Source organism: Saimiri boliviensis, chromosome 18 (genome assembly GCF_048565385.1).
Source record: "Saimiri boliviensis isolate mSaiBol1 chromosome 18, mSaiBol1.pri, whole genome shotgun sequence".
Lineage (NCBI taxonomy): Eukaryota > Metazoa > Chordata > Mammalia > Primates > Cebidae > Saimiri > Saimiri boliviensis.
In genome coordinates this window covers 2,640,155-2,654,951 of record NC_133466.1, presented here as the reverse complement: position 1 = coordinate 2,654,951, position 14,797 = coordinate 2,640,155, and the positions used below count along the sequence as shown (strand labels likewise).

General features: G+C 52.6%; 1 protein-coding gene across 2 annotated transcripts in view; it reads left to right on the top strand.

Moving 5' to 3' along the window:
- The window catches only part of AGPAT3 (1-acylglycerol-3-phosphate O-acyltransferase 3), a 109,805-nt gene that overhangs the window by 25,001 nt on the left and 70,007 nt on the right, over positions 1-14,797 (top strand). Inside the window, exon 2 of one of the 2 annotated variants that reach the window (XM_039480492.2) lies at positions 6,653-6,715. The gene's annotated coding sequence lies outside the window, so the exon portion shown is untranslated. Of the gene's footprint in view, positions 1-6,652; positions 6,716-13,819; positions 13,838-14,797 lie in introns of those variants that run through there. The other variant, XM_074389148.1, reaches the window with a different exon arrangement.

Genomic DNA, 14,797 nt, shown 5'->3' with positions numbered 1-14,797 from the left:
GTTTTGAATTTCTGAACATATGAGGGTTTTTGCAGATAACTTTTTGTTATTTTTTCCCCTAGTTTAAGTGTCTTGGGGTGAAGGAGTCTGTTCTGCCTGATCTGTGTCTTCTGAAACTTGTTAGGCCTTGCGTTATGGTCCAGCACATTGCCAAATTTTAAAATATTTTGTGTGTCTTTGAAAAGATTCTATTCTGCCGTGTTAGGGACAGCATCATGTGTAGATTCATTGAATCAAGTTTGTTAATAGAAGCTTGTGTACATATACAAGCTTATATTGGTATGGACCCTTGTTCCATACCAAGGGTCAGCAAATTACAGCCCATAGGCTAAGTCTGGCTAGCTACCTGCTTTGATAGATAAAGTTTTATTGGCTCACAGTCACACCCGTTTGTTTATGTCTTGTCTGGAGGTGCTTTTGCATTGTGGGTTTGCCTGTTTATTCTTGCCATTGTGTCAAGTTTTGCTTTATGTACTTGAGCGCTCTGTTATTACGTGGTGCAGGCTTAACATTTTATATCTTCCTTATGAATGACGTGACTGTGGCTATGAAATGATCTTACCTTTCTGATGCTGCCTTTCAGACTTTGTCTGAAATTCATATCATGGCACCAGCTGCCTTTTGCTTACTGTGTGCTTTGTGTGTCTCTTTTATTCTTTTGTTTTTAACTTTTCTGTATCTTTAAATCTTAAATGTGTCTCTTGTAGACAGTGTATGATTGGAGGTGTTTTTTAAATTGAAGTTTGATAGTCCTTTTTTTTTTTTTTTAAGTCTGACAACTAAAAAAATTTAACTGGATTATTTATTTGGTTTCCTTTAAGTGTAGCTGCAGGCATTTGCATTTCAGTTTACAGTCTCCCATTTTGCCGATTTCTTGGTCTGTGCTGGCTTCTTCCTTCCCTTCTCCTTGCTTGCTCTTTTTTGAGTCAGCTATGATGCCTCCATTTTCTGCCCTGCACTGTTTGGATGTTATGGACTCTCTGTTCTTTGGTTGGTTTCACCACAGCACCACATTCTCATTAAACAAAGCTACAGTTAACCCGTACCTTTCACACTTGGGAATGTCCAAGGACCTGCGGGCCTCCTTGCCTTTGTTAATGCTCCTTACAACTAATAGGCTGTGTATTTACATTCCTTTTTTTATTCCCAAGATGGAGTCTTGTTTTGTCGCCCAGGCTGGAGTGCAGTGGTGTGATCTCGGCTCACTGCAACCCCTGCCTCCCCGGTTCAAGCAATTCTCCTGCCTCAGCCTCCGAGTAGCTGAGATTACAGGCACCCACCATCATGCCTGGCTAATTTTTGTATTTTTAGTAGAGACAGGGTTTTACCATGTTGGCCAGGCTGGTCTTGAACTCCTGACCTCAGGTGATCAGCCTGCCTCGGCCTTCCAAAGTGTTGGGATTACAGGCGTGAGCCACCTCACCCGGCCTGTGTATTTAAATTCTTTTTTACTTTTGAACTTTTGAATATCATATGCTGGATTATTACTTTTTTTTTTTTTTTTTTTTTTTTTTTTTTGGAGAGACAGGGCTTTGTCATGTTGTCTATGCTGGTCTCAAACTCCTGAACTCAACTGATCCTCCTGCCTTGGCCTCCCAAAGTGCTTGGATTACAGGTGTGAGCCGCTGTGCCCAGCCTGGATGATGATGTTTTGTGTTAGATTTGCACACACTTGCCGCTCTCTTTGCCTTTGTGTGTTGCGTCTCAGGCTTCCCATCCGGAATCACCCTTTCTCCTGGAAGTGCACGTACATGAGCAATTCCTTTAGTCAGAGTGTGCTGTGGCGAGCCCGCCCCTTCTTTGTTTGTCCAGAAGTGCCCGTTTTCTCTGCTCCCTGGGGGGTGTGGGTGCTGGCTGCAGAGCCCTCGGTGGGAGCGGCTTCTCTCTGCGTTCGACTGTCAGCTGTCGCTCGGCGTCAGCGTCTTTGCGTGTGAAGAAACCCTTGTCAGGCTGTCTCTGCTTTGAAGGTCATCTCCCTTTTTTCTCAGGTTGCTTCTAAGATCAAAATGAAAAACTTTTGTGCTTCAAATGACACCATCAAGAAAGTGAAAGGAGACCACAGGATGGGAGAAGATGTTTGTAAATCACAGATCTGGCCAGGGCCCTGCATCCAGGGCCTTTAAAGGTCTCTTAGAAGTCTGAGTGGCTTGTGACGGAACCCCCTTCTGGGACGTCCTCGCACTTATCGAATGCCTTGGGAAGGGCTGGCAGACGGAGGAGGGCACCCTGCCGCCCGCGCCTCTGTGGGCTGGCCGCAGTGGGCAGCAGCAGTGCTATGGTTCTGGCTCTTGCCTTCCCGCCCTGTTCAGAGCACCCCTTCCCATCTGCTCCCGCTGCTAGGAATCACTGTTCCCCCGGGAGGCTTCCCAGGCATCACCTCATGTGCCCAGCGGCTGCCTAGGCCCCGGGTTCTGTTGGGCATTGAGAGGAGCTTGGGAGAAGCTGTGAGTGGGAGCGGTGGAGATTTGCAACCCAGTGCTGGGGTCCTCTTGACCTTACTGAGGACACTGGGAAGAGGTGATGAACTGAGGGGAGGGGTGTTGCAGGTGTTATCGGCACACGGGCTGCCTTTCCAGCACTGCCTTCTCCTTTTGCTGACTTGCTGCAGGCTTGCCTTCTAGTTTAACGTGGGCAGGCAAATTGTCCTGCGATTGCACTCTGACATCGATAATGTACTTTGAGTGAGATCCCTTCATTGAAAGTAAATGATCTGGAAGTAGAAAGAAAAAGGCAAAGCTTTTGTCCTTCTCAAGAGGTGGCTGTCGAACTGGCTCTGCCAGTCAGGCCCCTCTGCAGCTGAGGTTCCACTTTAGACGTAGGCCAGTGTGTCTTGGAGAGGAAACTCCCGCTGGGTCCACTGGGGAAGCCCATTCTGGACAAGCGAGAACTTGAATTTAAGGTGCAAGATTCCAGCTTCCAATTCTAGCCATGATGGAAGATACAGACCAAATTTCACAGCCTACCTGAGTTAACCAGAAGGCCAAGCAGAAGTGTGTGAAGCCACAGGCTCAGACACCGAGGGCAGGCAGTGTGGATGGTGACCGGAGGGGGCATGATGGGAGTGAGCCCTCGGCAGCCTGGCAGCCCAGCTCGTCACCTGGTCTCCGGCCGCAGGGCAGGGAGGGGAACCAGGACCTGCTGGAGACAGAGTGTGGAGTGAAGGGGCCCCAGGAAGGATGGAATGTGCAGAGAAAAATCTGGGAGAAGAGGGAGTTCCATAAAGAAATTGCTCTGGAGAGCTGGGGAGGGGCCCTCCAGTCTTTGAGTGCTGACCACAGGTGGGTGTGCGAATGCTGCCAGGGTGAGGGAAGGGGGCGTGGGAGAGCAGGGGTGGCACAGTCCCCGAGTTCACAGGGTGGAGTCAATCTGTGTGCTCAGTGGCCAGAGGGAGGGACTCACCACTCACGGTTGTCCTACAGAGGTCTGCTCAGGCCTCACCAAACAGAACTTACGAGTGAGACCCGAAAGAATCCAACTGATTCTAGGTTGACTGCTCCCAGAACAAAGCCCAGCAGTGTAGGACAGCAGCAAACCCAGCGTCCGGTGCCAAGGTCACGGTGCCCAGCAGCCAAGCAACAGTGGCTGCCATACAGAAAACCCAAAAGAGGAGAACAATCAGTGGTTAGAAACATCCAGGCTAGACACGGCAGCTCCCACCTGCAATGCAGCACTTTGGGAGTCTGAGGCGGGAAGATCGCTTGAGCCCAGGAGTTCAAGACCAGCCTGGGTCACATAGCGAGACCCTGTCTCTAAAAAGAGATGTGGGTTTTTTTTGTTGTTTGTTTTTAAAAATGATTACCTGGGCATAGTGGTGTGCACCTGTAGTTCCAGCTTTTCAAAGGCAGAGGCAGGAGGATCCCTTGAGCCTGGGAGTCCAAGGCTGCAGTGAACTATGATTATACCACTGCACTCTAGCCTAGGCTACAGAGTAAAACTCTGTTAAAAAAAATAAGGGAAGAAAAGGAACGGATTCAGATGGGTCTATACCCAGATGATAGAGCCAGCAGGCAAGGGCGCTAACATGACATCGATCAATGGTCCATGGGTTCAGTGTCGGGGAAAATATGGTAAAAATAAAGGCGAAATGGAAACTACAATGAAAGACCCAAAGCTGCACATCATGGCTCATGCCTATAATCCCAGCAGGTTGTGAGGCTGAGATGGAAGGATTGTTTGAGCTCAGGAGTTCAAGACCACCCTGGACACACCATCTGTACAGAAAAATAAAAAAATCAACTGGGTGTGTTGGTGCACACCTGTGGTCTCAGCTACTTAAGAGGTTGAGGTAGGAGGATGGCTTGAGCCCAGGAAGGTCGAGGCTGCAGTGAGCTGTGATCATACCACCGTATTCCAGCCTGGGTGACAGTGTGAGACTGTCTCAAAAAGAAAAAAAAAAACAGACCCAAGTAAGTCTTCTAGAAATGAAAAATAGACTGAGTGGGGTTAATGGTAGATTAGACATTGCAGAAGGAAAGATCGGTAGACTTGGACACACAGTGCTTCGTCAAATGAAACACAAAGAAAGACAAAAAAAAAAAAAAAATGGACAGAGCATCACTGGGGCCATGTCAAGCGGAGTGACATATGAAACTGATTTCCAGAAAAGAGGTTCATGTGGTGGAGAATACCTGAAGACAGTAATGGCTAGAATTTTTCCAGATCTGATGCAAACTCATTCTGAAGAAGCTCAGCAAATCTCAAACAGAAGAAACACGAAGGAATTCACCCGAGCACGCACCATCATCCAGTTGCTGAGAATCCTAAAAGTAGACAGAAGCAAATGCCATCACGTACACAGGAGCAGAGACAAAAATTAGAACCTGCTTCTGATCAGAACGGTACTACAATCTGAAGACAATGCAGGAATCCCTTTAAGATCCGGAAAGCAACGCTGGACACATATCTGCAAAAACAATGACCCTTTACCCTGCTTTATGCTGTATTTAAACATTCACTCCAAATGGATCACAGACCTGAATGTGAAAGCTAGAACTATAAGATTAATAGAAGAAAAACAGGTGATACAGACATCATCCTTGTCAGTTTGGGCTGCTATAAAAAAAGATTGATGCTGACTGTCTGGCTTAAGTGGCAGACATTTATTCCTGACGATTCTGGAGGCTGGAAGTCTGAGGTCAAGCTGCTTGTAGGTTTGGGGCCTAGTGAGGGCCTCCTTCTGGTTGTCTCCTATGGCAGAGAGAGGGGAAGCAGCTGGCTGTGTCTTTTCGCATAATGGCACCAATCCCATTTTCGAGGCTCCTCCCTCTTGGCCTAATCCCTTCCAATGGCCCTGCCTCCAGACATCATGTTGGCATTTGGACGGGGGATGGTGGCTCATACCCGTAGTTCCAGCACTTTGGGAGGCTGAGGCAGGTGGATCCTCAAGACCAGCCTAGGCAACATAGCAAAATGCTGTCTCTACAAAAAAAAATTTTAAAAATTATCTGGGCATGGTGGCACACACCTGTAGTTCCAGCTACTTGGGAAGCTGAGGTGGGAGAATCACTTGAGCCCAGAAGACTGAGGCTGCAGTGAGCCATGATCATGTCACTGTGACTCCAGCCTGGGTGACAGAGTGAAATCCTGTCTGAAAACAAAACAAAACACGGTTTTGTGGCTGGGCAACAGAAACATTAGCCCAGTGTCTATGGTGGAATATTATCCAGCCTTAAATGTGAATGACATGATGGCACCTGCTACCATGTGGATGAGCTCGAGGACATGATGCTGAGTGAAATAAGCCACTCACATAAGGGCAAATAGTGTATGATTCCACCAAATGAGGTCCCTAGAGTGGTGAGCTCACAGAGACAGAAAGTAGGATGGTGGGTGCCGGGGCCGTGGGGGGCGGGGAGTCAGTGTTTAATGGGGACAGTGTCTCTGCTTGGGAAGATGAAGTTCTGGAAATGGACAGGGCTGCTAGCTGCACAGCAGTGGGAATGTGCGTAATGCCCCCGAACCACACTCCTAAACATGGTAGATTTTATGTTACGTGCACTTCACCACAATTTAACACAAAGGAGCAAAGATGAGCTTTTTCCTGGTTGTGGGGCAGGCAGGCTAATGGTGTGCTGGCGGGGTGCTGGGCTGGACTTTGGAGGAGCCCAGGGCTGTGCCTGGCAGGGCTTTGGGAGGAGGGGGAGGACACAGGAGGCTGGCGGGGCTTTGGGAGGAGGGGGAGGACACAGGAGGCTGGCGGGGCTTTGGGGAGGAGGGGAGCACACAGGAGGCTGGCGGGGCTTTGGGGAGGAGGGGAGCACACAGGAGGCTGGTTTAGTTTTTGCAGGCATTGTGGCATCCGGAGGGCCTGAGCTGGCCCCACTGTTCCGAGAGCCTGCAGGGGGCTGGGTGGCTTTCCCGTGTCCTTCCCGGGGTGTGGCCTCTGGCGGCTCGGGGACTGTTCATTTATGAGCCATCTGTCAGGCCTCCTGGCCAGGCAGTGGGAAGCAGTGCACCAGCAACGCCCTGAATAGCCTTGACCCTGATGTGTAAGTTGCGGAGTGTTTGGTTGTTCAGGAAAAGATGCTAATGCGTGCTGGTCAGTTTCCCTGACGTGCAGCCTTTCGGGTTGGAAAGTGGCTGCACATCTTTGGTCACACGTGCCTTTCCAGTCCTGCGCAAGCACGTTGATATGTGTGCCTTTCACTTTCAGGCTGGTCCAACTGGAAGCCCTGAGGACAGCTGCTCCCGCTGGCTCTGCTGACCTTGTGCCTTGGTGAGTGGCAGCAAGGCTGCCTGACACAGCACCGTGTGTGTGTGTGTGTGTGTGTGTGTGTGTGTGTGTGTGTGTCTTTCCAGCGTTGGGGTCAGTGTTGGCCCTTGATGCCTTGTTGATTGCTTTTTCTTAAAGGGGAATATATTTTAACCTTTGCTATGGCCAACAGAATATTTATTATGATCTCTTCTCATTTGTCCAAAACCCAGACAATAAAGTTCAGGTAACTTTCTTCTCTTCCTGTGAGGAATGAGCTGAGCTTAGAGGGACTGAGCTACAAATGCCGCTGGACTGAGGTGCCTACCAGGGCACAGAGGGCATGGGGGTCACCTCGGGCTGCCCTGGCTCTGTTAGCAGTCCAGGAAGGCCACCCATCTCCTGGAGACTGGCCGGGAGTTGTCTGTCTAGGATGGGCAGACATGGGGCCTGGGGTCAGCTGCACGGTCCCCGTGGGGAGCTCAGCTGGCTGAGGCTGTCCAGCCACTGGGTGGACCCAGGGATGGGGCAGCTCCTCCCTGCTCCTGGGGGGCAGTGCCCTGTCCCGACTCCTTTTCCACTGTGGAAAAGGGGGTTGATGCCCTGCTCGTGGAGGCCACTTTCCTCCAGAAGCCCTGGGTTTGGCCGACACACAGAGTGGCCCAGCTATTCAGTCACCAGGCGGTGGGCCCAGGGCCAGCCCCTCCTGTGCTCCTGTGGCCGGTCCTTGTAGGGTTCCTGCCCACTGCTCCCATGGATCCCATGCCTGTTGCCAGGTCTGCTGCTGTGGCTGATCAGGCTGCAGGTCCCTTTCAGGTGGGCCTGGACCCTGAGTCCTTCTCCTGCTATGGTTGCCTTGGACCTGGGAGGTGTCTCTCCTCCAGATGCTGTCGGTGGAGAGCAAATCCCATCCCTGATGTTCCAAGGCTCCCAGGTGAAACTCACAGGCTCCGCTCTTCGGAAGCAGGCTAAGCCTCCGGTGTCCTCATCACACACAGGGCGTGTCGAAAACTACCATTTGATAAACACAAACGTGAGCAGGGCTGAAGTGACCAACGCCAAGCTCGGGCTTTTGAAGGTGCAGTCACGGCTGACCCTGACCATGTGAGCCGGGTGCTGAATACTTCCTTAGTTTTCAAATTAAAGTGACTGTGTTTAGTGTCTCTTTTTGTTTTTTTGTTTGTTTGAGACGGCATGTCGCTCTGTCGCCCAGGTTGGAGCGCAGTGGCACGATCTCAGCTTACTGCAACCTCTGCCTCCTGGGTTCAAGTGATTCTCCTGCCTCAGCCTCCTGAGTAGCTGGGACTATAGGCATGCCCAGCTAATTTTTATATTTTTGGTAGAGATGGGATTTCATCATGCTGGTTGGGATGGTCTCGATCTCTTGACCTCGTGATCTGCCCCCCTTGGCCCCCAAAAGTGCTGGGATTACAGGTGTGAGCCACCGCACCGGAGTTTTTATTAAGACTACTTATGTATTTGAGCGGATATGACAATGATACTAATGACGACATAAAGACACAGAGGTGGCTCCCAGCTGAGTGGCACTCGGAGCTCGGAGCTTGCCTCTCTAACATTCTGAATTCACAAATGTTTACTTGCTGCTTTTGGTCATTGTTGATTTACTTTGCCTGTGGCTTAAACTGTTAAATTGTTGCAAATTGCCATTCTGCAACAAAGAAAGTTGACTTACCTTGTATCCCCTGGCTGAGCTTCCCATCCCCAGTCTTCCTCATTTCCCTCGGCCATTGTTGGGCTGTACTCTGGGCTGAGAGGGGGGCCTGGGCTTCTGCAGTGACCACGGGCTGGGGGAAGGCCTCTAGCAAGGGCTGGGGGGCCGGGGACTTCGGATCTGTGAACTGCAGTGTGTGGTGCCCGGGGGAGGTTTTGCTTTTAGGGGAGAAACTGGCCAAGGTGTGCCAGGCATCAGCAGACCTCTCCCAGTAAGAGGGCGTTTAAAGAAGATGAGGATGGACATTGGCTTGATTTCTGTTGTCCCCTTTCTGGGGACAGGGACATCACGGTTCTGTAACAACTGAGGTCTGGGAAAAAGAATAGGAAGAAGGGCAGGTTGGAAATATGGTGTCTTTGGGTTCTAGTAAGCTTCAGAACAACCCGAATCAGATTTACAACCAAGCTTTCAGCACGAGTAACGACACTAACAAAACCGGGTGACCGTCAGTTATTGCATGCCACGTAGCACTTTTGGGAGGCAGGAAAGATTCCAAAACTCAACAAACGAGCCCCCCGCCCAGGCTGGTGACATTAATAACGAAATACATAGCAAAACATTTGCTCGTGACTTGCACCAGCCCCTCTCAAAAGGTGTCCAATATCTAATAAACACCTGAAAAGGCACGCAGCCTAGCTGGTCATCAGAGAAATGAAATTTTAAAACCAGAAATGTTGTATCACTGTGCAGTTAGTGGATTGGCTAAAACCAACGAGGCAGATGGGACCCGAGCTGTTGAGGAGGTGGGATGTGGCGTGATGGGGGGCTCGTTCCTTGTGGCAGCTGTGAATTGACCTCTTCATTTTGGAGAACTCTTGGACCATAACTTCTAAAGTGGAGCAAACCCGTGGCCTGTGACCCAGGAGCTCTCCTCTGGGACGTGAACCCACAGCCAGGCCTGAGGGCGTCATGGGAGCCGTGTTCATCAGGCCCGTGTGCCCTGAGGAGGTGGACTCTGGGTGGACACGCTGCCGTGTGTGTGCCCGGGGAGCAGCATGGGATGAGGTGCGCGGAGACAGCCCCCTGCGCCTGAGCGAGCTTACGCTTATATGCTGGGTGGAAGCAGCGCAGTGGGTCAGCACGTGTGCAAGGCTCACGTGCGTGCAGCTCAGCGGCAGGCGGACCTGGGGGGCGGGGGAGCGGGAGCAGGAGGCAAAGGAGGCCCAGGGGCTGTTTTTTTTTCTTTCTTTCTCTCTCTCCTTCTTCCTCTCTCCTTATCCTCCCTTCCTCCCTCTCCCCCTTCCCTCCCTCCCTCCCTCCCTCCCTTCCTTCCTTCCTCAGGGTCTTGCGCTCTCCCAGGCTGGACCTCAGTAGCATGATCTCAGCTCACTTCAGCCTTCAACTCTCCTGGGCTCAAGTGGTCCTCCTGCCTCAGCCTCCCAGTAGCTGGGACCACAGGCATGTGCCACCACACCCGGTTAATTTTTTTAAATTTTTTGTAGAGACGGGGTTTTGCCATGTTGCCCAGGCTGGTCTTGAACTCCTGGGCTCAAGCAATCCACCTGCCTTGGCCTCTAAAAATGGTGGGATTCGTTTCTTGGTCTGGGTGCTGGTCAGAGTGGACCATCTGTGGAGTTTCGTCCAGCCGCTCACTGAAGATTCGTGCCCTTCTCTGTATCTGTTACACTCTACCAAAAAGTTTCCCATAAAACCGCACCACGGAAGCGTCACAAGAGCTTACGTGTTCAGTTTCATCTGACTCCCTCTGTGAAAATATGAACTTCTACAAAACAGCAGACTTAAAAAGCAACAACACCCAAACCCGAAACCCTGGCAGACTGATGCCATGTTAAAGCCACACGTTTGTCGCTTCCCTGCCTGGGTGTTCGCACACCCGCTCTGTTGTGCGGTGCCCTGTGCAGGAGCCCCAGGGACAGAGCAGTTTCCATCCACGGGGGAGCCTGTCCTGTAACAGCAGAGCACAGGACGGCTGTCTTGGGAGGAGGGCGCTGGCTTCGGCACCCCGGGGACGCTTTTGCGTTCTGTGTGCTGGAAGACCTTCGTGCCTCAGAGCCTAAATTATATGGGAAAAATGCGTTTGTGTCCCAAAGCTGGAGTGAGATTTCCAAGGTGTGTCTGAGGCGCTTGGCAAGCCTCACTTGCGCCCTAAAGCACACGGTACCAGGGCTTTAGGTGAATCGGGTGACATCTAGAGCTGGCAACTTTGTTGGGGCTGGTCACCCCTGGCCCTGAGGACTGCGGGGAAGGAACGGCTGTCCTGAGCGCAACACCAGCCGTGTTCACACACGGCCACCTGCCAGCCTGACCTGTGCGTCCAGCCCCGCCCCCTCCATCAGGGAGCGTGCGGGCTGGGAGGTTATGGAGCCCGCTGTGTATGACTCGCTGCATGATTCACAACACAGCATTTGCTTCCCTGGGCCTTGGTGACTTGTCTGTGAAATGGGCAGGAGCCCAGCTCTTGGGTAGACAGAAGGTAAGGGTGTGGGGTTGGGGGAACGGGGCAGGGGCCCGTGGGGCAGCACCAGGAGGACGAGAGGGGACCTATGGCCTCCAGCTCTGGGTTCAGGACCGTGGAGCGTCCACAGCTCTTAAAGCCATTGGGTTCTTTGGGAAAAGGCTAATTGCAGAGGACACTGACTGGCGAGGGTGAGATCAAAGCCCGTGCTGCGTCAGCGCGGTGGCCTGCCAGCTCCAGGCTGCAGAAGGTCCCTCATCGTTTCATTTCCTTCCCTCCCTGTGGAGCGCACCGAGCTGTTTGCATTTTTTGGATGAGGATTCAGGCTCAGGCTCGGCTCACGCGGTCCCCATGCCCCTGCTGTGCTCCGAGGTTGGCCTGGATCTTCTGCCCCCGGGTCCTCCTGTGCCCCCGTCACAGCCAGCCCTGCCCTGGAGAGAGAGGCTGGTGGGAAGGACCCGAGAGCAGCTGGGCCTCAGCTCAGCGGGACTTCTTTCTTTCGTTTTAGTTTTTGCTTGCTGTTTTTTCTTTGTATAACAAACGTTGCCTGATAAGGAACTTCTTCCAACTTCAGGAAAGGCTCCTCCCGGGCTGCGTGCTTCGAGGGCCCGACTGGCCGATCCTCTGACGTCACTCGGGGTGGCTTCCTCAGAAGCTACAGGCTCCTTCATGGCAGGCGTGGACCACTCACTTTCCATACACGTTTTTTTTTAAATCTTTTTTTTTTTTTTTTTTGAGACGGAGTTTTGCTCTTGTTACCCAGGCTGGAGTGCAATGGTGCGATCTCGGCTCACCGCAACCTCCGCCTCCTGGGTTCAGGCAATTCTCCTGCCTCAGCCTCCCGAGTAGCTGGGATTACAGGCACGCGCCACCATGCCCAGCTAATTTTTTTTGTATTTTTAGTAGAGACGGGGTTTCACCATGTTGACCAGGATGGTCTCGATCTCTTGACCTCGTGATCCACCCGCCTCGGCCTCCCAAAGTGCTGGGATTACAGGCTTGAGCCACCGCACCCGGCCCATACACGTTTCAAGAGGATTTTAAAGTGTTCTTGAGTCTTTCTTGAATAACGAAAGGGATCGGGACTGTGCCTTCCCGTCATATTCGTCCCAGGTCTCGTCCCTCCTTGCTCTGCCCTGCTTTTGACACAGCCGGGCTCCCAGGCCTGCAGGCTGCTGTGGATCTCCGAGGAGCCACTTTGGGAGGGGCTTTGTTTCAGCTTCAGGGGGAGCCGTGTGGGAGCCCTGGGCTCCCATCCTGAGCCTTATTCACCTTCCTGCAGGGTCTACCTGAATGCTAATCCCGGGGAGGGGGGCCCAGGGCTTATCGTGGAGATGGTGGGGTTGAGGAGTAAGCCCCCAGGTCTGTGCACCATAGCTCCCCGGGCACCCTGGGGTGGGAGTGTAGGAGACTTCGGACATTTCCCGGAGAAGTGAGGCCGGTGTGTGGTGTGAACACCCACAGTGTGACCTGTGGCTGGGATCCCCCTGTTTGTGCATTCTTGAGTGACGGGGAGCCTGCATGGTGTGACTCACACCCACCTCTGGGACATGGAGGACAGAGGCGGATGCAGACGGCCCCCCTCTGCATTCCTGGGCTTTTTCTGGGGAATGCCTGTTTGGCCCTGATGGCAGCCAGGGGTTTCTGCCAGGCTGGTCCTGCACCCGTGAGAGGGTGCTAGGCTGCAGAGATTGGTGGCCGATGCCCTGGGGGAGTGGAGTGGAGCACAGGTGTCTCCCAGCAGCTGTGGCTGCACGTACTGCCAGCAGCGGTCTCGGGTCCTAACACAGTGAGCTGAAGGACGGGTGGAGGGGAGGGCCGGGGAGGGCCCGGGAGGGCCGGCCTTCCCTCTGGAAGCAAGAGGAAGCCAGCGTGCCGAATGCCCACGGGGACTGCAGGTGGTGGGCGTTCCCGGCCACTGTGTGGCCCTCACCCTTTGCTGTGCGTTGGAGGAGGAATTATCTTTGGCTCTGATGTGTGATGTATACGAGGGGAGAGCAAAGGGTTCAGACTTTGATCTGCTGAGCTGTGTCTAGTGAAGTCAGGTATTCTGCAAGGGAAGCTTTTTTCCTTAGGAGAAACAAATCTCATCAGTGTTCAGGACAAGACTGTGCTGTTCCAACCACCACAGAGACAGAGGGTTGGAGGTTAATGTGCATGCAAGTTCCATTTGATATTTACATCTTCATTACAAAAGTTATACACACTTATGAAAATTAAACACAGAGCCAAATCTAATAAATAATTAAAATTGAATTCTTTACTCCATCCCAAATCCCACTCTTTTTCCTGGAGGGAACCAATACGTGCTTTGTGGTTCATCCCTCTAGAGTTTATAAAAAATACACATAAGAACATACATACACACACAGAGCTTCCAAAAACGCATTTACATGTCATGACATCCCTCGTCATGACATCCCTCTGCGTAACCTGATTTTGATTTGTTTTGGGAAACTTTCACCACACATAGATCTACTTCATTTAAAGAAGGACTTCCTTTTTTTATGCATGTTCTAAAGAGATGCCTATGGACACACACATGTGCCTGGTAAGAACTGTCTGTGTGATGGCATCAGAGCACAGTGATTATCAGTCTGCTGGCACCAGAGTGTGCTTTCAAGACTGTAAATGTGTGCGTGTGGTTTGGAAACTGTCCTAGAACTGCGCTCTTGTCTTCTATATCATGGGGCTGGGCGGGGTCAGAAGCAGCCTGTCCTGTCCAGTGCAGCGAGGCCTGTGCTGGGAGAGTGCGACAGTGGCCCTCACAGCTCCCCGGCCTCCGGTCGGCCCCGCCTGGCCCAGCTGTCGCCTCGCTGGAAGGTGGACTTTGCCTCCTGCCTGCTGCTTCTGTCTTTCTGTCTGGTGCTGTTCTTAAGTTCAAAAGGTGGCGAGGACGCCCTCAGTGCTCTGTGGCCAGGTCTGCAGACTCCTTTTCCACTGCGGAGTCACTGTGCTCTGGAGCGTCCTGCACGGGGTTCCTCCTGTTGGAACACAGGTAAAGGTTCTGAGCATGCACGTCTCTGCACGTTGTATTGACCGGGTCGCCTGCTTTCACTACCTGGCAGCTCCCCTGCAGTCCTCTGAAGTGCAGGGCAGCGGAGACCGGGGCGGTGGCCTTCGTCTGACTGTGCCTGGCCACGAGGCTGCTGTGTGGATGCATCTGTGTCTTTTCTCAGACACTGCCTGCCTGGTACCCCCTTACTTCTTGGGGAATGGAATTCAAAGCAAAGTTGCCCCTGGAGCTGCCGGGCTGGGCCCCAGCACGTCTTGCTGTGTTGGTCTGGCTTTATGTCAGGGGTCCTGGTGGAACTCCATGGACTCGCAGCTGTGGTGGCACGGGGAGCCTGGAGGTATCTTAGCCCTCACAGGCTCAGCTTGGGCATTGCCCTAAGTGTTCTCCTCACCACTTCCATGTGAATTGGAATCAGGAGGCGTGTCCACAGCAACACACAGGCCTGAGCTGGATGGGACCATGCGTGCCTTCAGCCCAGGCCGCCAGAGTGGCAGAGGACAGCGCCGGGGCCACGGGGCACGCCTGGCTCGCAAGCAAGAGGTGGGGCTCATGTGAGCCATGTCTCCTTCCTAGTGTGGCCTTGTCTCCCTTCCTCGCCCCTCCCAGTGAGGATGAATTTCTCCTGAGGAAGCCGCTGGCCACGGGGCAGACCTGGCGAGATGGCAGCCCGCCCCCGTGGGCGCCAGGGGTGCTCTGGCTATGACCAGGAACTTGTGGATTTTCTGTGCAGACGATCGTGTCACGTACAAATGATGAAAGCTTGCTCTGTTCTTTCTCATCTTTATTTCTCTCCTTTATTCGCCCCATGCCAGTGGTTGCAGGAAGCGCCCTGAAGAGCGGGGCCACGTGCCGTCTTCTTTCTTAATCCGTGGTATGTGGCCGTGGACTTCAGCACCTGCCTTTCCTGAGACCAAATGCAGCAATCCTGTCGCTTCTCTCCTT